General features: G+C 40.9%; 1 pseudogene; it reads left to right on the plus strand.

The window, feature by feature from the left end:
- Nucleotides 1-21,962, plus strand: part of LOC105505959 — a 105,373-nt pseudogene that overhangs the window by 719 nt on the left and 82,692 nt on the right.

Consider the following 21,962-nt stretch of genomic DNA (forward strand, 5'->3'; position numbering starts at 1 on the left):
ACGAAAAGCTTCTTTCCTATGTGGTACAACAAACGGTGTCATTGTTGAGCCCTAAAAGGAAAAGGCAACGTTAATATTTGCAGATGACAGGAACCCTTGAAAATCTAGGTGTCTCAATTTTAAAATTGAGTGCAATAATAAAGCTTAACTGAGTAGAAAAAAAACCAGAATTATTTGAATAAGCAAAAACGTATTAAAAAATGAAATAATATTTTCTCCACAATGGCAACAGAAACCGTGAAATACTTAGGAATAAACTTTAACAAGTTACACAATCTTCATTATAAACCTTTACTGAAAAGGCAGTAATAAGACCCTAGTAAATGTAAAACATGCTGTATTCTTAGATGAGTAGTCAGTATCAAAAATATTGTCAATTCTTCCCAAGTCAAATTACAAAATTAGTGCAATTCTCATGAGAGTCCCAAATTCTCTTGGAGATAGGTGTTTTAGAACTAATTAATTTTAAGTTTTATATGGAAGATCACATAATTATCAAGAAAACTTGGAAACAGAGAAGCGAAGTGTATTAGTCTGTGTGAACTGCTGTAACAAAATACCATAAACTAGGCAGCTTATAAACAACAAATTTATTTCTCACAGTTCTGAAAGTTGGAAATCCAAGATCCAGGTGCCAGCCGATCTGGTCGCTGGTGAGGACCCAGAGATTCACAGATGACTCATAGAAGGCACCTACTCACAGTGCCCTCACGTGATAGAAGAAGGGGTGAGCTAGCTCTCTGGGCTCTCTTTCAGTGGCACTTCTAGGATCTGAAAGTTTGTATTCCCTCAAATTCATATGTTGAAACCTAATCACCAGTGCAATAGTATTAAAAGTTGGGGCTTTGGGATATTGATTGGGTCATGAGAGCTCTTAACCTCATAACTGGAATTAGTGCCTATCTCAGTCCATTCCCACTGCTATAACAGAATACTTTAGACTGAGTGATTTATAAATAATAGACATTATTTCTCAGAGTTCTGAAGGCTAGGAAGTCCGAGATAAAGGTACCAGCAGATTCAGTGTCTGATAAGGGCTTGCTGTCCGCTTCCAAGACAGTGCCTTGTTGCTGGGTCCACAGCAGGGGACGAACACTGTGTCCTCACGTGAGGGAAGAGATGGGAGGCAAAAGGACAAAAAAAAAAAAAAAAAAAAAGATGGGGGGCACTAGGACACTCCTGTCAACCTCTTTTATAAGGATACTAATCCCATTCAAGAGGATGGAGCCTTATTTCTTAATCACTTCCGAAATGGCTTCAGCTCTTAATGTTATTATAGTGAATTTTAGCCTCCAACATAGGAATTCTAGAGAGACACATACATTTAAGCCATAGCAATGGCCTTATAAAAGAAGCCCAGGGAAGCTTATTCACCCCTTCTTTACCATGTGGAGACATAGAAAGAAGGTGTCACTATGAAGCAGAGAGTGAGGTCTCACCAGACACTGAATCTGCTAGTGCCTTAATCTTGGACTCCCAGCCTCCAGAACTCTTGAGGGATAAATTTCTGCTGTTTGTAAATGACCCAGTCTGAGGTAGCCTTATAGTAGCCTGAATGGACTAAGATAGGAACTAATCCAATTCATGAGGGCGGAGCCAGCAGCCCCACCTCCTAATACCATCATCTCCCAGCAGCCCCACCTCCTAATACCATCACATTGCTGATTAGATTTGAACATCTGGGTTTGGGAAGGGACACAGACATTTAGACCATAGCAAATAGTACGGGTTTGCCCTATACAAAATTGAATAAACTGAACGACAAGATTTTAGCACAGAAATAGGAAAACAGTGCAATAGAGGGTTAGAGCTAATCTTTTACTTCAGATACATTCAAGTAAAATCACATTTAATATAGAATCTATAGAATTACCCCATTATAATAGAAATATTTCTGTCAATCTAACCATCTGTCTGTACATATCTATACCTGTCTATCCAGTGGGAATGAGATATGTGGTTTATATATCCATACATGGTATGAATATATGATATTATATATGGATACATCTGGAATTTTTATATATATGTACATTACATATATATATATATAATCCAGAATGATGTCTAGTGATAAAGATAGTTATTTCCATTGAGTTAGTGTATAAATTTTCTAGAGCTGCCCCTACAAAGTACCACAGACTGATGTCTTAAATGAACAGAAATGTATTCACTTACAGTTCTGGAGTCCAGCAGTCCAAAATCAAATGTCAGCAAAGTTGGTTCCTTTGGAAGCTCTGGAAAAGAATCTGTTCGCTGCCTCTCACTTAGGTCCTGGTGCTTGCTGGCATTCCTTGGCTTTTAGTCCCTGTCTCCATCTTTACTGTATGTCTGTCCTGTTCTTATAAGAGCACTGGAGATTGGGTGTAGGTGTATAGGGGATTGTGGAACTCTTAAAAGAGGATGATATTTATCCTGCTGAGGCTCTGGCCATGTCTTTTGGCTGCCTCCATAAAAAAAAAAAAAAAAGGAAAAAATGTGCAGGAAAGCCCCTAATTTACCAGGGATTATCTCTGAGGATGCATTGAAGGAATAAGGAACACACACATTTTATAGTGTAATTATCAAAATTTTGACATTTCACACTCCCTGAACTCACCTTGTTTTCTCATGTCTTTCTTTATTGACTATTTTTTGCCACCAGAATCCAAATTCTAGGCATCTTGACTATTTTCTGTCCACTGACACCCTATGGCTTAGCTAACCTCAATAAATATATGCCGAATACACCTTGAAAGAAAAGAATTGCATAATTTTTTATACTGAGTATAAGTTTGGCTTCATTTGTTTTGTTTTGTTTTCAGACTCTTAAAATTTTTAGTTGCCTCTCTCCTCCATTCCCTTCTCCAATAAAAGTATTTCTTCAGTTCATGTTTGAATAACTAGGATAGCCAAATATAAATAACACATCATTCCAATCCAGATCATTCCAAAGAACAATCTAAATGTAAAAAATAGGAGATTCATGAATGTATCTTTCCTCCTTAATATGGTTTGGCTGTTTCCCCACCCAAAATCTCATTTTGAATTGTAACCCCCATAAACCCCATGTGTCAAGGAAGAGACCAAGTAGAGGTAATGGAATCATGGGGGTGGTTTTCCCCATGCTGTTCTCATGATAGTGAGTGAGTTCTCATGAGATCTGATGGTTTTGTAAGAGGTATTTCCTCCTGGGTTCATTTCTTCTTCCTGCCGCCTTAAAAAGAAGGTGCCTTGCTTTCCCTTCACCTTGGGCCATGATTGTAAGTTTCCTGAGGCCTTGTCAGCCTTGTGGAAATGTGAGTCAATTAAACCTCTTTCCTTTATAAGTAACCCAGTCTTGGGCAGTTCTTTATAGTAGTGTGAAAATGGACTAATATACTCCTAATTCTTAAATTACCGATCCTCAATTGTTTTTGCCAACTTTTCAAAATTTGAGATGTATTTTGCAACATGCCCACGAAGCATCATAAGTATTGATTGCCTTGTTAATGGAAAAGACCATCTTGGTTGCTCAGAGAGTTATGTCTGCACTTCCAGTGTAGGTGGAGTCTTTGGGCACCATACTGCCGTTCTCTGTAGTGTTGTTTCTTAGAATCTCACCTACCTAACTTTTCCTGAGCTGTCTGACACCCAGTGTATGCCCATTTCTCCCTGTCCCGCTGACTCCCAGTCCCCTGGCAGGTTGTCTCCTTGGCAGCACTTTATTTGTAAGTTTTAAAAATGACATATAAGTGTGTTCAGTAATTTAAAGGAAAACCTCAATACAATGAAAATAAACTTAAAAAAAATGTTCATTAATTATTTAATATTCATCTCTCTAGCTAAAAAGTGAGCTCCTTTGGTTTAGGGCAGGGGGTGGGTGGAGTGGGCGTCCATGTCTAAGATTGGGGTCATCCATCTCAGGCCTAAGACCTAGAAGCACATGATGGGAGGCGGTCAACAAAACATTCATAATGAGCAAATCCATATGGAATGTGTTGTCTGGCTTTTCTTAGCAGCCTGGGTTCTTTGAAGAGTTTTAGAGAGAATTCAGAATTACAGAATATTACATAATTTGAAGATGAGTAAACCGCTTTCATCACTGCTCTGGCAATAAAATCTGGAAATCTGGAGAACTCTAGCTTCCAAAAACTATTTTATGATTCAATTCAGAATGTGTAGTTCTGCACACATTGTACATTTTTTTTCCCTAAGCCAAATGATCATCAATTCATCTAAAACCATTGTCAGGAGGCCCTATGCTATGCAAGGCTAATTGTGAGTATGACTGTATGCAAAAACAAACAAATAAACAAGAAGAAAAAAAGCTTGTCAAAAAGGAAATTCTTTACTCAAGAGGCGGGAAAAAATTACCTCCTGACTAGGGAAAGCACATATTGATGGTTCCAGCAGCAACAAACCTGGAGATCCCTGTCATTTCTGTTCCAAGTGCCTGAAAAGCAAGGCAGCAAATCTCTTGGTGCTGTGAGCATAGAAGGCTAAGGACATACTTCCCAGCAACTTGCTTGGACTGGATAGTGACTGGAGCTGATTCCTGAGATGGGAGTGTGAGCTTGGCAGGCTCTGACATGGAGCCAGGCCAAAGCGGGAGGCCAAATTTACAGTGTCAAATAAACCATGACTTAGGAGAGATTTTCTTCAGAAGTATCATTGGAAGAGGTTGGATGGTGGTGGGGTGTGGGGAGACTGTTGTAATAAATAGAACACTCTACACATGAGATCTGCAGGCATCTCAAAGGTTAGGCAAAAAGGGATTTTCTTTTATAGGAGGAATAAACAAGTTGAGAAAGAACTGGATGTGAGGAAGTGGATGAAGGGGTCCCAAGAGTGGATAGTGGGTCAGGGAACATTCTTCTGGAGGGCCAGCCTGTTCTTAGGAGTGGATGAAGACTGGCTTAGGCTGATGGTGGGCCCAGGTTCTGGGACCTGGGGAAAGGAGAGAAACTTAACCAAAGTTCAATAAACAAGCATTTTATTTCCATTAATTTCAAGGGAAAAATAGTTAAACTAATTTATGAGGCAAAGAATAGGAATTTGGAAGGCCCATGTCTGGCCTGTCGTAAGTAAATTGGGGCGGGGAGGGGGTAATATGGGTAGGCTTTGTGTCCCCACCCAAATCTCATCCTGAATTGTAATCCCCATAATCTCCACTTGTCAAGGGAGAGACCAGATGGAAGAAATTGAATCGTGGAGGTGGTTTCTCCCATGCTGGTCTCATGATAATGTGTGAATTATCATGAGATCTGATGGTTTTATAAGGGGCTCTTCTCCCTTCGTTCAACACTTCTCCTTCCTGCTGCCTTGTGAAGAAGGTGCCTTGCTTCCCGTTGGCCTTACACCAAGATTGTAAGTTCCCTGAGGCCTCCCCAGTCACACTGAGCTGTGAGTCAGTTAAATCTTTCATTTATGTTAGGGTGGTGCAGAGTAATTGTGTGTTTTGCCATTCAAAATAATAAATTACCCGGTCTTCAGCAGTTCTTTATAACAGTGTGAAAACAGACTAATACAGGGAGCTTCCATGAATCTAATTTAAGTAATACAAGGAAGAGGGATCTTGAAGTTAAGTCATTTCCTCTAACACAAAGGATGGGAGATTTCTTAGCCTCCTCTGTTTTCTAAGAACACAGGTAAAATTCAACACTGTCAGCAGTAAGGGCCTCTAAGCACAACCTAAGAGTCTTCTTTTATTCCTTCCCCAACTCTCTTCCTTCCTTTAGGTAGAGAAGGGTTCTTGACCTATGTCTTTTTCCTTCCCTCTGAAGAAATTCTTTCAACATTTCTTGCAAGGCAGATTTACTGGTGACAAATTCCCTCAGTTTTTGTTGATTTGAGTCTTTATTTCTCCATCACCTTTGAAGGATAATTTTGTAGGATACAAAATTTTACATGGGTTTTTGTTCTTTCAAATCTTTGAATCTTTTACTCCACTCTCTCGCTTGCCTGGAAGATGTTGGAATGCCTATCTTTGTTCCTCTCTGGGTGCGTGTCCCCTACCATGCCACCCTCACCCCAGGCTTTTTTCAAGAGTTTTCTCTAGTTCTTTGTTTTTCTGTAGACTGAGTATGATATGCTCAGGTGTTGATTTGGGGGTATTTATTGTGCTTGATGTTCTCTGAGATTCTTTAATCTATGGTTTGATTTTTGTTAATAATTTTGGAAAATTCTCAGTCATTATTATAATCTTTAAATATTTCTTCTGCTCCTTCACTTTCTTTGTTCTCCTTTTGGTATTCATTAATGTGTGTTATGCCTTTTATGTCTCACCATTCTTGCATATTCTATTTCATTTAAAATATTTTTTTTCTTCTCCTTGCATTTCAGTTTGGGAAGTTTCTATTTATGTCTCTTCAAGCTCACTGATTCTTTCTTTGGCTGTGTCCAGTCTATTCATGAGCCCATCAGGGTGCATGCTTCATTTTTGTTACGGAATTGGTTTTGGTTTCTAAGATTTCCTTTGCTTCTTTCTTATAATCTTTATCTCTCTGCTTACATTACCCATCTGTTCTTGCATGTTGTCCAATTTTTTCATTAACATTTTAACCACAGTTACTTAGAATTCCTGATGTAATGATTTTGAAGTCTCTGCCATATCTGAGTCTGATTCTGATGCTTGCTTTATCTTTTCAGATGGTTTTTTTCCATGCCTTCTGTCATGTCTTGTAATTTCTTGTGAAAAGCCAGGCATGATGTACTGGGTTACAGCAACTCAAGTAGACAGGCCTTTGGTGAGAAGTTTGATGTTTTTCTGGCTAGAAGTTAGGCTATGCTTACTGTCCCTTGTAGCTGTACGTGTCAGAAGCTTATTTGTCCTCTGTCCTGCTTTTTGGCTCCCCTATTGTCTGTGGGTTTCTTAGGAACTTTTTCTTATGAGTCTGGTCCTTTAAGTTTTATTTTGCTGCAACCCCCTGCTCTTAAACAGGAGCCCTGTTGATGTGGGATAAGGTATGGGATGGGGAACCAGTTCACGACCCTATGACCAGGTCTCAGTGTTTCAGTGAGACTGTGTCCCTGGGCTGTGACCTTCACCAGTGTTTCTCAAATGGTTTTTCTCTTCTCGTGCCAGAGAAGGCAGGCTAGAGGGGGCTACAGTTGGGTCATTTCCTTCTCCCCAAATAGGATAAAGCTCTGACTTGGTGTTTGTGGTGGAGAGTGATCTGGGCATATTTCAAAATGGTTACTTTTCCCTTCTCCCTGGCCACACGTGGGGTATCTTCACCATGAGAACCTGGTGGGGTTCCTGGAGGAAAAACAAAGTGTGTCACACAACACTGCTCTCGTGTCCCCAAGAGTTTTTAACTCTCAAGTTAGTCCACCCTTAGCCCCTGGCAATCTGTCAGTGGCACCCTTCAAATGTTCTCACCAGCTCTAGTGGTTTCTGCCTCCAGCGAGCTGATCTGTGCTCTCCTTCTTCACCCATCTCTTCAGTTTTTAGGGCACCAATTTATCCTCCACCTCAGTTCTGTGATGGATCTAAGAAAAGTTGTTGATTTTCAGCTTGTTTTTGTTGTCGTTCAGAGAGGGAAAGAGATGACTTCCAAGCATTTTTATTTGGTTGGTTGTTGTTTTTATATTTTAATATGCATATATATTTAAATTCTCATTAGAATTATACACTAATGATCTCTAAACTCCCCTGTTTTTTTTTTTTTCAGTTAACATGACCTTTTACAAAAATTTGTCTGAGCTACCTCCTTTCTCTGAATGGCTTTTTCCCATCTGAGCCTAGCAATCTTTGCTTAAGTAAAAAAAGAAAGCTGAGATATTCAAAAGAGTCCCAAAAGTTAGTGTCTCACCCAGCATGTTGTTTGTTAGTCAGTTTCCTTCTGGAGGAGGAAGTTAGTTTAAACATGGCCTACTTTCCTCCCTTCTCCCTTTTATTGCAGTCCATAGTTATTAAATTAAATGTAAACTCAGCTGTTTTATTGAAGTGCTTTTGTAGTGTTTATAAATAGAAGAGATTAGCATTTATTGGCAAATCATTATGCACCAAGAAGTGTGTTAGGTAGCCTCAAGCTGTAACGTGCACAGAATCATTGAGGGATCTTGTAACATGCAAGCTCTGGCTCAGCTGGCTGGGGTGCAGCCTGGGTGTCGCGTTTTGCAGGAGGATGTGCTCACAGGGCCTGCCCAGGGCCGGTAGTCTCAGTCAGCCCCCACTCACAGGTAAGAACTCTGAGACTGGTGAGGGAAATCACTTTCGCACAGCTTCACAGCCAGTCGGTATTTATACCCAGGTTCTTCAGGCCACATGCAAAGCAGCAGCAGGGGTACCTCGGATTACTCGTCATCTCCTCCCACCACCACAGCCATTTATTTAGATTTTTTTGTTTAGGACACTGCTGTGGGTTGAACTGTGTCTCCCTAAAAGGTAGGTTGATGTCTTAACCCCCGGTACTTGTGAACATGACCTTATCTGGAAATAGGGTCTTTTCAGATGTAACTGGGTAAAGATGAGGCCATACATGAGTAGGCGGGCCCTTAATCCAACATGACAGGTACCTGTAAGAAGAGGAAAGGAGACATGGACACACACACACAGAGGAGAACGCCGCGTAGCAGTGATGGGAGCGGTGTGGCTCCAAGTCATGTCAAGCACTGCCAGTCACTACCAGAGGCGGGAAAGGCCAGGAAGGCGCCTCCCCTGGGAACTTCAGAGACCTCTGCCCTCTTGGCACCTCGATTGAAGATTTCTAGCCTCCGTCACTGTGAGATAAGACATCTCTGTTGTTTGAAGCTTCCAAGATCGAGGTGATTTGTGACAGCAGCCCTAGGAAAGGAGTAAAAAGACTGAGTACACTGCCCTGGTTGTCCGTGTTGTCGGCGGTGTCTGCCCGCCCTCTAGACTGTCATCAGGCAAACTCAGTGGCTGCCAAAAGCACGTCTGACCCACACAAGCCCTCAGCCCACCTTGCTGTTCACTTGGCTTTCAGCATTAGGATAAAAAATGATGTTTACATTATAAATCAGCTGTATTGTACTTTAGAGCAGAGGAACCCTTTGTTTACTTATATATTCAGATACTTTTTAAGAGATGTTTAAAACATGGAAAGTATTTTTAGCATTTAAAGTGTTTGCATTTTTAATAAAAATTTCTCCACAGAAAAATTGTTGTATATGTGTGATTAATTGCCTGATACTTGCTTGGGAGCTATACTGCCAAGCAAACGTTTATCATCTTCTGAAAAATCTCATCACATTTAAAAAGGAAAAACCTCTTGGGGTTGCCTTCTATTTGTTCCTCAAAGAATCTGTGCAGCAGAAAGTGAAAACGCAGAGCCCGGTTTTATTTCGTTTCTCTTTTCAAACCAAATACAGTATTCTGGCTTTAGTTGGCCTTGAGTGAAAGTAAAGTAGGCTAGGAATGAATTTTTCTTTTTTGCTTCCCATCCAGAAGTCTATAGTAGAACAAAAATACTGCTCCTGTTCCTGTTTCAACTGCTGGTTAACAAATCACCGTAAAACGCAGTGGCAAAAAAGTCGTCCGTTTTATTATGCTCAAAAATTCTGTGGGTAAGCAGTTCAGAGAAGGACACGGTGAGAATGGCTTGTCTGTGTTCCACAATGTCTGGGGGCTGAGCTGAGAAGAGTCAATGTTGGAATGGGGAGCATGACCCAATTTGGCGGTTGGTGCTGGCTGTTGCCTGAGACTTCACCTGAGGCTCTCAGCTGTTTTACCTTCATGTGGCCTCTTCATAAGACCTGGGATTCCTCACAACATGGTGGTCTTGTGGCAGCTCAGTGATCCAAATGCAGGTGACCCAAGAGAATTAGACAGAAGCAATAGAGGCTTTTATCATAGCTTCAAAATCTGTGCTATATTCTACTGGTTACCAGTGAAGTCCCTACAATTGGCCCATATTTAATGGAAGGAGAACTAGGCTCAACTTCTGGATGGAAAGAATTAAAAGAATGTGCAGGTGTGTTTTAAAATCATCATAATGCTTTTAACAGATACGTGTTTCACATAACATACAACGAAAATGGCATCAACTTCTAGTTGGAAGATCCTGATGGGTTTCTGTTTAATTTTGAGTAAGACGTTGCACCTCTCTAGTCCTTACTTTCCTTAACTGCAAAATGAAAGGTCGCACTGAGTGGACTCCACAGGTCCTTAGCAGAGCTGTGATTTGGTTGCTTCCTGTAATTGTACCAATCGAATTATTAGAGAGTCAAGACTGAATTTTATAGCCAACGTTTATCTGAGAGGACGTTATTATGCCGCATTTAGCTGTCTAGGGCAGAATGAGGTAGAAACACATCTAATCTCAATGTTTCAATTCTAGTTCTTCCTATTATTATTCATAACAGATATAGCTACCATATATTGCCTAGTGCTGAAAGTCATTTCTTTGCCTCATTTGCTCTCCACACCCACAACGATGCTAGCCTTGGTATTTCTTGTAGACATCTTTTGAAGGGTCTGCGTGGGCCCACCCCATTCGCTGTGAAGGTGTCCTTCTCAGCCTCCTTTAGGAATTGTCCAGGATCCAATACAATTATTTATTTATTTACTTATTTTGAGACAGAGTCTCGCTGTGTCACCCAGGCTGGAGTGCAGTGGCCCAATCTTGGCTCACTGCAATCTCCTCCTCCTGGGTTCAAGTGATTCTTCTTCCTCAGCCTCCCGAGTAACTGCATGCCCCCACACCCAACTAATTTTTGTATTTTTAGTAGAGACGGGGTTTCACCATATTGGCCAGGCTGGTCTTAAACTCCTGACCTCGTGATCAACCTGCCTCGGCCTCCCGAAGTGTTGGGATTACAGGTGTGAGCCACCGCACCAGGCCCCAAGACTATTAATCATCAGAAGCAAAGCTGTTGTATTTATGAAAATAGAAGGCAGTCAGGAGGTGGGAGGAGGTGGAAAATGCAGATGATATTTCTGGCATGGCTAAAGTGAAGTCCCATGGGAAGGAAGTTGCCAGAAAACTCCAATCAGGCATATTGGCACCCATGAATGACTCAGAATGCAGAAGCTCCTGTAACTAGATGAAAGGTACCTCTCAGGTGGCCAATAACAATACCAGTTTGCCATGTGGCAGATAGAAAGCTCAGCATTTTTCATGGATCCTTACAAGAAGTGAGAGAGAAATAAGTAACATATTAGTTTTCCTCCATTTGACAGAAGAAGAAAATGAAACTGGTTGGGCTTAAATCACTTGTCTAGGAAGGTCACAGGCTGCTGCTGAATAGCACTGTATTTGAATCCAGGCACTCTAATTCTGAGCCCACACCTGTCTTCTGTGTTCTCTCCATAAACATGTTGAGTTTTGTCAGATTTCCCCATCATCCACCATTGAAACTTCAGCACCATCTTGATTCATCACTCTTTCCCCCTCCGCTAGGTACCCATTCCTATCCAGGACTGGCTGCATAATTTGCAAAGCCCCTTGCAAATGAAAACATCGGGGCATTTTCTTCAAAAAGCAGGAAAAATAGTGTTGTTAAAGATACTAAAATACAAAGCTTTTTCATTTCTTCAGTGGTTTCCTTCTCGAGCTGCAATGCTAATGTTTGTTTTTGTTGTTCTTGTAATTTAATGTCTGGTTTCCTCCTGAAAAAGGAATGAGTCCACAGGCAAAGGCAGACCCTCAAAAGCATCCTGCTACCACGCTCACACTCCCTGCCCACCAACTTGGGTTTCATGTCCTAGCTGAGCGTGAGGGAACTGAGGCAGGCAGGCACACCTCCTTTCCAAAGGCAATGCCAAATCCATGGCCAATACATGACCTCCACATTGGGTCAAGCTAACATCTGGGTGGGGGCCCATTCTGTCATTGGCCTTAGATGTGGTGCTGCCAGCTTGGGCAGGGGAGGTGGTGAAGGTAGGTTGCATGTGAGCCAAGGCTGCAAGGTCCCCCAATCCACAGCATGCTTCGTTTATCATCAAACTGCACATAGAAAACACACTCAGAGATAAGATTAAGAATCTCAAGAGAGGAGTAGTGGAGCATTAAGCTGGGTACCAGCCTTTGTGAGCTCAGGGTGCTGCGTGACTACAGGGTCAGCTGGCCCTGGATCTGGCCCTGGTCCTATTCATTCTATCTCCAAAATGATTTTCTCCTTTATCTTTTTCTCTCTGCTCTTAGTCTCCATCCAAGCTCAGGACTTCATTCCTCATTTCCGAAGGTGTCAATGGCATGTAAGTGCCTGTCACTTGAATCCAAGCTTCTCAACCTAACTTTCAGTGGTGTCTATACTCTGGATGCCTGTATCTGTCCAGACTGCCCCATCCCGTCCAGATTGTCTTCCCCACTGCTCATCAGTGCACACCCTCTGCTGTTCATCCTGGTGCATAGTCTTGCTCTCTATGCATACCCAGCAGCAGGTTCTCACTTACTTCCCCTTGTGCCAGCCCCTGACTCCTCAGGTGCAATGCTTCCCAGCTAAGTTCCACACTGTTTCCCAGCTTCCCCTGCAGGGTTAGGATGCAGCTGCCCACAGCGGCGGTGGCTTGATTATTTACTGTTATTGGCTGCTTTGTCTTCCCTCTCTCACTGCTCTGTTCCTCTACCAGGTTTCTCCAGATCATGAACAGTTGAATCGGTGTCTTAGGGCTCTGTTTTGCTGTAGGCAAAATAAGGATCTGGTGGTTTCAAACCAGATCCAATAGCATCTACTTTGAGATGAATTTGCCCCCAAAACAAATGTTGCTATGGTTTGAACATTTGTCCCCTCCTAAACTCATGTTGAAATTTAGTCCCCGCAGTGACAGTGTTAAGAGGTAAGGCCTTAAATAGGTCCTACCCTCATGACTGGACTAATCCATTTATAAATTAAGGACTAATGGGTTATTGGATTAATGAGTTCTATGGGTGTGCAACTAGTGGCTTTATAAGAAGAGAATGAGAGACTTAAGCCAGCATGCTCCATCCTTTCACCATGTCATATCCTGCACTGCCTCAGGACTCTGCAGAGAGTCCCCACCAGCAAGAAGGCCCTCACCAGGATGGCCTTTTGACCTTGGACTTCCCAACCTCCATAACTGTAAGAAATAAATTCCTTTTCTTTATAAAGTATCCACTTTCAGATATTCTGTTATAAGCAACAGAACAGGGACTGAGGCAGGTACATCCCTACACTGCAGAAGAGGGATGCGTTGGACAGTCATAATATAGATGCACCTTACAGCTAGTCTGTGGGCTACTAACCCCTGATCATTGCAGCCAGATAAATAAGGCACATCAGATGCATTTTTGCTTTTCATTGTGAATATGCATCAAGAACATGACTGATGTCCAAATCTGGAAGGAAAAATTTAATAATATGTGTATTATGTGGAACTGAGAATACACAAGGCCTCTTAGGACAAGATTCGTTGCAATGCAATTGACTGCCTAACCACCAGCCTCCCTCCACACTTCACTGCCACAAATAACCTACATTGTTCAGGTGTCATGAGGCCACGTGGTTTCGGTCCCTCCTTAGCCCCTGTGGGGGTAAATATTAATGTATTGAAGACAATCGTTGCTGCTCTGTTCCCTTTGCCTGTGACTGGTTTAGGAGTGAGCATGTAACACAATTCTGACCAAAAAGATATTAGGAAAATCCTGCTGGGAGACTTCTGAGAAAGTTTGTCTCATTCCATAAAAGGGGCACTGGAAGGAATGTTCTGATTTGTCTAAACATATGGGATTAAGATGCTTAAAAGTACTGCAGTTCTCTTGCAACTTCCATAGGATGAGCATGATGATGAAAGCTAGCATGATGCAGATAGCAGAGAAGAAAGAGAAAGCCTGTGACCTTGATTATGTTGTTGAGCCACTGGCTTAACCACTGAATTGCCAGTTGTGGCCTTGCTCTCTCTCCTGATTTCTTGTTACATAGGATAACAAATTCCCGTATTTTGTGAAGCATTTTGATTTGGGTCTCTGGTTACTTGTAGACAAAATCTGGACTCAGACTGGTCAGCAATCAATGTGAAACTCAGAAACAAACAAACAAACAGCCAAGGTGTTAAAAGGAGGCTGACTTTCCTAGATAAGATAATTAAATGAAATGCATGTCCACACTGAATCAATCAAAGTTTAAACAAGCTACCTGTAAAGGGCACCTTGAGGACAATGAAGGACACTGGGTATTGAATGCCGTTGAGGAATTTTTGTTAATTTTATGTATGACCATGATAATTATGATTATGTAAGAAAATGCCTTAAGACTTTAATAGTATATTTTAAAATGTTTAGGAATAAAATTTCGTGATATGTGTATTACAGACAGTGACAAAAATATAAGCAACAAATGTTAACAATAATTACATCTAAACAGAGGGTATATGGGTCGTTACACCACTCTCTTCACTGAGTGTACCTTCACGACTTCTCACAATTAAAAAATGAAAGAAAAAACAACATTTCTAGATTGTACATCTGATAAAAAATTAATATAGTTTCACAGGGCCCAGCTGTATGGAAAAAGGCAGGGTTCCTTTCGAGAAAAATTACTACAGAGAAACATGAAAATAGCTTTAAACACTCTGGCCATAGGAACAGTGCTACCTGTTGTGGAAATCCAGTTTATTTACTACCCATTTACTAAAGGCAGTATTCCTGTTCGAGGGAGAAACTATGACCTCAAGGAGACATACCGTCAGCATAAGCTATAATGCAGCTAAGAAAGGGCAGGCTTACCCCCTTTCTTTTTGGAATGGCCACTGCAAAGATGTGCCCACAGTTTCACAGAGGTGGACCTCATAGTCTCTGTAAAGTGAATATCCACCAGTGTCCCCAGAGCCACAGCCATCCACAGTGAGCAAAAGATGCTCCTGAGGACCATGGATTGTGGGGGCAGAACCTTGGTTACCAATGATCCAAGATGGCAGCAGGTGACAGGGCTCCTTGGGTATCAGGTAGGTATGGACAGGAGTTGGGAGGACCTCAAAGTCTCTCTTAAAACCAGTGACACTTTTACAGACTGCAAAGTTTCCCTTGAAACCAATGACTTGAAACATTATCAGCAAAGTGATGGAGATGTTAGGAGCTCGAATAAAAATGGTGATATAGTTTGGTTGTATCCCTACCTAAATCTCATGTTGAATTGTAGTTCTGATAATCTCCATAATCCCCACATGTCAAGGAAAAACCAGCTGGAGGTAACTGAATCATGGGGGCCATTTCCCCCATTCTGTTCTAGTGATAGTGAATGAGTTCTCACGAGAGTTGATGGTTTTATACATGTTTGACAGTTCCTCCTTCACACCCTCACACCCTCTTCTGTCATCTTGTGAAGAAAGTAGCTGCTTCCCCTTTTGCCATGATTGTAAGTTTCCTGGGGCCTCCCCAGTCACACAGAACTGAGTCAATTAGACATCCTTTGTTTATAAATTACCCAGTGTTGGGTAGTATCTTTAAAGCAGTGTGAGAACAGACTAATACAGTAAATTGGTACTGCAGAGAGTGGGGTACTGCTATAAAAATACTTGAAAATGTGGAAGTGACTTTGGAACTGGGTAATGGGCAGAGGTTGGAACAGTTTGAAGGGTTCAGAAGAAGACAGGAAGATGTGGGAAAGTTTGGAGCTTCCTAGAGATTTGTTGAATGGTTTCTGCCCAAATGCTGATAGTGATGTGAACAAGGAAGTCCAGGCTGAGATGGTCTCAGATGGAGATGATGAACTTATTGGTAGCTGGAGTAAAGGTGACTCATGCTATGGTTTAGCAAAGAGACTGACTGAGTTTTTGCCCCTGCCCTAGAGATCTGTGGAACTTCAAACTTGAGAGACATGGTTTAGGGTATCTGGTGGAAAAAATTTCTAAGCAGCAGAACATTCAAGATGTGACCAGTATTATTCTCAAAGTGTTCAGTTTTATGTGTTCACAAAGAGATTGTTTGGAATTAAAGCTTATGTTTAAAAGGGAAGCAGAGCATAAAAGTTTGGAAAAATTGCTTCCTGATGATGCGATAGAAAAGAAACAACCATTTTCTGGGGAGAAATTGAAGCTGACTGCAGAAGTTTGCATGAGTAGTAAGGAGCCGAACACTCATCACCAAGATAATGGGGAAAACATCTCTAGGGCATGTCAGAGATCTTGGTGGCGGCCCCTCCTGTCACAGGCCCAGAGGCCTAGGAAGAAAACTGGTTTCGTGGGTTAGGCCCAGGGCAAGGGCCTCCCTAATCCCCCAGCCACTTCAGCTCCAGCTGTTGCTAAAAGAGGCCAAGGTACAGTTCGGACCATTGCTTCAGAGGCTGCAAGCCTTTAGTCTTGGCTCTTTCCATGTGGTGTTGGGTTTGCAAGTACATGTAAGTCAAGAATTGAGGTTTGGAAACCTCCGCCTAGATTTCAGAGGATGTATGGAAATGCCTAGGTGTCCAGGCAGAAGTCTGCTGCAGGGGTGGAGCCCTCATGGAGACCTTCTACTAGAGCAGTACAGAAGGGAAATGTGGGGTTGGAGCCTCCACACAGAGTTCCCATTGGGGCACTGCCTAGTGGATTTGTGAGAAGAGGATCACTGTCGTCCAGACCACAGAATGGTAGATTCACTGACAGATTGTACCATGTGCCTGGAAAAGCTGTGGGCACTCAGTGCCAGCCCATGAAGGAGCTGCCCAAGGCTGTGGGAGCCTACTCCTTATATCAGCATGCCCTGGATGTGAGACATGGAGTCAAAGGAGATTATTTTGGAACTTTAAGATTTAATGACTGCCCTGCTGGATTTTGGACTAGTGTGGCACCTGTAGCCACCTTGTTTTGGTCAATTTCTTCCATTTGGAATGGGAGCATTTATCCAACTCCTGTACCACCTTTGTATGTTGGAAGTAATGAAACTTGCTTTTGATTTTACAGACTCCTAGATGGAAGGGACTTGTTTCAGATAAGACTGTAGACTTGGACTTTTGGGTTAATTTTGGAATAAGTTGAGACTCTGGGGGACTGCTGGGAAGGCATGGTTGTCTTCTGAAATGTGAGGACATGATTTGGGAGGGGCCAGGGGCAGAATGATATGATTTGGCTCTCTCCACCCACCCAAATCTCATCTTGAATTGTAATCCCCATAATCCGGACATGTTATGGGAGGGATGTGGTGGAAAGTGATTAGATCATGGAGGTGGTTCCCCTTGTGCTGTTCTCATTGTAGTGAGTGAGTTCTCCTGAGATCTGATGGTTTTATCAGTGTTTGACAATTCCTCCTTCACATACTCACCCCATCTCCTGCCACATTGTGAAGAATGTGCCTGCTTCCCCCCCCGCCATATGCGTGTAAGTTTCCTGAGGCCTCTCAGCCATGCAGAACCATGAGTCAATTAAACCTCCTTTGTTTATAAATTACCCAGTCTATGGTAGTATTTTTATAGCAGTGTGAGAATGGAAGAATACAAATGGGATGTTCCTTATGAATAATAAAGAGTCAGAAGAAAGCAAAAGGTGTGGCCCTTCCTGGAAAAGTGAGAACCCTAATTAAAATAAAATCATCTTAGTGCAGGGAAAAGAACAAGCCTGCTTTTTTAAGGCTGTGAATGTGTTTGTGTGTGTGTGTGTGTGTGTGTTGACAAAGATTCTCTCCTTGAGCAAGCAAACTCTAGTCAGGCTTTTCTGAACTCTCTTCTCAACTGGGTCCTGAATTTTGGGCTTCTGTGTTTTCTGCATGGTCCAAAATCCTGCTAAGTCAATTTAACCAGAAACCTCCACCCTCTATATCTGATCACTATCAGTATCTGATCAGGTTCCTCATCCTCCACCATCTCCCAGGTGATTGATCACTTTAGCCTGCCTTCAGTAAGAATCCTATTAGGTCAGTTTAACCAGAATCCCCCTTCACCCCTAATGTTTCTTCTTAGTTATTTGTACCCAATGACCTCTAGGCTGTTTCTTGGCTGAAAATGTCTACTTTTCCTTACTGTATTGCAAGTTGAGCCTGCCCTCTCTCTTCTGCTGCAAAACCCTATTTCAGTGCTCTCTACTCCTATGGCAATGGCCCTGAATAAAATCTGCCTTACTGCACTTTAACAAGGGAATGAGTAATTTTTTTCCTTAAAAATATGGGTATATCATTTTTAAAAACACAACACAGAGAATATAGCTTTTGTTCACTTGCAGCTTTAAAAAGTGAACATCTCAGGGGTGAGTTCATTTTACATTTTGCGTAAACAGACGTTCAGAGAGAGCTTTTTGGAAACCACCACTACTAACCACTGGAATAGCTACTATGTCAGACCCCTCATCACTGGATTTAAAAACAAAACAAAATAAAACAAAACCATCCTGCTCTTCCTGGTTCTGTGAAAACTGTGGGAAAAGCATTTGCGGATCTTGATACAGAAGGATGATCAATTACCCTGTAGAAGCTATTTTCTTTCCATTCAATCTGTGAGTGAAGATCTCATTGGCCAGAACAATGACTGTGACTATTGCAGGGTTTCATTGAGTCAGACCTCAGTGATAGTGAAACTGCCTTGGCTACAGTATTTACAGAAGGTGGAGACCCGTGTGATAAACAATTTACGGTGACACACCTAATAACAGGAAGAAAGACCAGGGGAGGAAAAGGCACTTTGCTTTGTGAATTGTTCTCAAAGAACTGCTGGGAGCTGGAGGCTTGACTTTCTAGGCCCCTTGTACAGTGATGTGTTTTACAAAAAATAAATGTAGTTGCTAAATGATTCAACTCTCAAAATCAAGCTTTAAGTATCAAGAATGCCTTTTGCTTGATGACTTCTTGGCCATTTATACATTTAACTATATATAGGGTTGCCAGATAAAATATGGGACATCCAGTCAATTTGAATTGGATTAAATAACAACAATCATTTTTTAGAATAGGCATGCCACAAATATTGCATTGAACATACTCAATGCTTGGGACACACTTATTCTTAAAAAAAAGTGTTGTTTATCTGAAATTCAAATTTAACTGAACAACTTGTATTTTCATTTGCTAAATCTCACAGTGTTAACTGCATATCGTTTTCACGTTTCTTTCTGTCAAGGAAGTTCTTGCTGCACCCTGTGAACTGCTGGAACTCACTGATTGCACTTCATAGACAATCCCCCAAAGCCTGCATTTGCAAAGCTAACCTTTTCCATTTGGAACACTCCTACCAGCTACCAGTGCTGCCCTCCCCACAGCCTCTCTGGCAAAGTATGCTGGAGAACTTGGGGATTTTTACTAAGCTGATTAGTTAGATATTATGGATCTCAGTGTAGTTTCAACAACTATTTTTCATATTATGAGTGAGGTTGTATATTTTTTCATATATTTAAGGGTTATTCACACTGGTTTTTCTATGAGCAGTCTATATCCTTTGCCTGCTTCTTTTTCTAAGTTTCTTGTTTTTCTCATCAATTTTGAGGAGCTCTTTTATATTAGGAAATCCATCCTTTGTCTTGAATATAACTGAACATATTTTTCCTCGGTGTGTACATTGAAATCACTGTATCTTTTGACGACTGATACTTGCCTTTTCTAAGTCCTGTGAATTTGTCATATGCTGAGAAATTAATTAAAGTCTCTTTCTACTGCTGGGTTGTGTCTGTTTCTCCTTGTGTCTCCTAGAATCTCTTGGTGAATACTGCTGGTGGGGTATTTAGTGCGTTAAAAACCACCCTTCATGTCACATTTAATGGTTTGGGGCCCAGATTCTACTCAGTCTGATCTTTATATTGAGACCACAGCTTTCTTCTTGTTTGCATGTGCTTGGTTGTACTTGGCCCATCTTTTAATTTTCAGTGGAATGGAATTGCTTTTGTGGTGCATGTCTCTTGTGCCTAGCATAGGTTTGGATTTTGCTTTGTGATCATATCTGAAGATCTTTTCCTTTTAATAGATGAGTTAATCCTATTTTCACTTAATGATTAACAGAAATGTTTGATATTAGCTCTTTCACATAATTTTGTGCTGTATTTCAGTTTTTAGGATATTTCTAAAAAGTCTTTCATTACATAATCTGCTCTCTTTGCTTTTTGTGTAAAGTCTTTATATTTAAAGTTTGGTTTTATTAGCTACTTTGATAAATGTAATATTGCACACACTTTACTCCTTTCCTTTTTTAAAATAGCAATGATGATATTAGAATCTTTCCCCTCCCTTTATTCTATAAGCTGCTTTTAATCAATAGTGCTGTATTTCTCAGTTTTTACATCTGAATAGTGTAATCTGCTTAACACCTCTAGTACTTGATATATCATCTTTAAAGTGCATCATCCACTCCCAGCAACTGGTGTGGATTGACTCTACCTCCTTCTCTCATCCCCTCCTCAAGTTTGTCAGTTGTGTCATCTCTATATCGTTAGCATATATGACATTTATGTTCTTCTCTTTAACCTTAATTGCCACATTAGAGTCAGTAATTCTGTTGTGATTTTACTCAGCTGAAGTTCTTGCTCTGAGAGTTCCTCAAGAGCATGTCATGGGAGGTCATCAATTTCAAATCGCTGAACCTTTGTATTTGAAGACAGCTTGGTTGGATATAAAATCCTTGAGTCATAGGTTTTCTGTTCTTGCTGTTTGTTTTTTTAATCTTAGGGTTACTGCTCCATTGTCTTCTGGTTTTGAATATTGCTATGAAGAAATCAGAAGCCCAACAGAGTCTTTCTTTATTTTTGTGGTCAGATAACTTTACTAGGATATGTATCTGTGTTGATGATTCTAATCAGTTTCCTGGACATAGTGGGAGCCTTTTTTTACTTAAATTATGTCTTCCTTTATGTGAGGGAAGTTTTTAAATTATTAATACGTTCTATTCTATTATTGTTATTATTGATAATGTTATTATAGGTGGGAAGATTCTGTGAGTACAGTGTTTTTTTTTTCAGCCTTTCATCTTCTCTTGAATCTATTAAACTTTTAATTTTCATTTCAATTGCATGTTTTTCTCATTTCTATCTTCTATTTCTCTTACTATGTTCTCAACAGTATCTCTTATCCCTTGCTTGCCTTCCTATTTCATTTCTGTATAATTTTTCCTTTTATTTTTGTTTTGCTTTATTTTGTTTTGTCTTGCCATTTCTTTCTTTGTTTGAGACAGAGTCTCACCAAGCTAATTTTTGTATTTTTAGTAGAGACGGTGTTTTACCATGTTGGCCAGGATGGCCTTGATCTCCTGACCTTGTGATTTGCCTGCCTTGACCTCCCAAAGTGCTGGGATTACAGGTGTGAGCCACCGCACCCGGTCTGTCTTGCCATTTCTTACTCGAGTTTTTGTATTTCTCTTATGTGACCTTACTTCATAGAGGCTTTTTTTTTTTTTTAATCAGATTGTCTTTTTAAAGAATGAGAATGCTCATTAGTTACTGATATTTAAAAATCTTTGATATATTTTAAGTGAAAAAAGCAACAGACAGAGCTGTATGTCACTAGTTGTGCAAAAAGGAGAAAGAGAACAAAATAGCAGTGTTTGTTTATACATGCATAAAATAATTCTGGAAAAATTTTCAAGAAATGGTGACATTGTTGGCATCCGGGTGGGAAAAATGTGTTTGGGAGACACTAGTAAAGGAGAGATTTTTATTGTATGTTCTTTGTAACTTTTGAATTTTGAACTGCATGAATGTATTGTCACTTCAATTATTAAAAGTAGTTGAAATTACTTTTATACTAAAAATCTAAAATCACCTGGAAAAACTGTGCTAAAATACTCAAGACAAATTTTTTAAATGGGGATTAAAAATAATGTTATCAAAATGTCTGTAGTTTTATCAGACATTAAAATGTTCCATAGATTTCTAGAGTTAGGTCATTGTGGATTTAGCAAAAGCTTAGAGAGTCAGATGAAGGGATTGGAATAGAAATGGAAGAACTGTCCCTGCCCTAAACAAAGTTCAAGCCTTGAATTGGGTCCAGATCTTACCACTTCTTTTCCCTGCCTTTATACCCGCTGATCGCCATGTCTCCTGTATCTTTCACCTGGGGTTTATCAGCGTGCAAACATGCTAGATTAGCTCCCTTTAAAAACAAATGAAGGCCGGGCGCGGTGGCTCAAGCCTGTAATCCCAGCACTTTGGGAGGCCGAGACGGGTGGATCACGAGGTCAGGAGATCGAGACCA

This window comes from Colobus angolensis, unplaced genomic scaffold, assembly GCF_000951035.1.
Source record: "Colobus angolensis palliatus isolate OR3802 unplaced genomic scaffold, Cang.pa_1.0 Scaffold13, whole genome shotgun sequence".
In the NCBI taxonomy this organism is placed as follows: Eukaryota; Metazoa; Chordata; class Mammalia; order Primates; family Cercopithecidae; genus Colobus; species Colobus angolensis.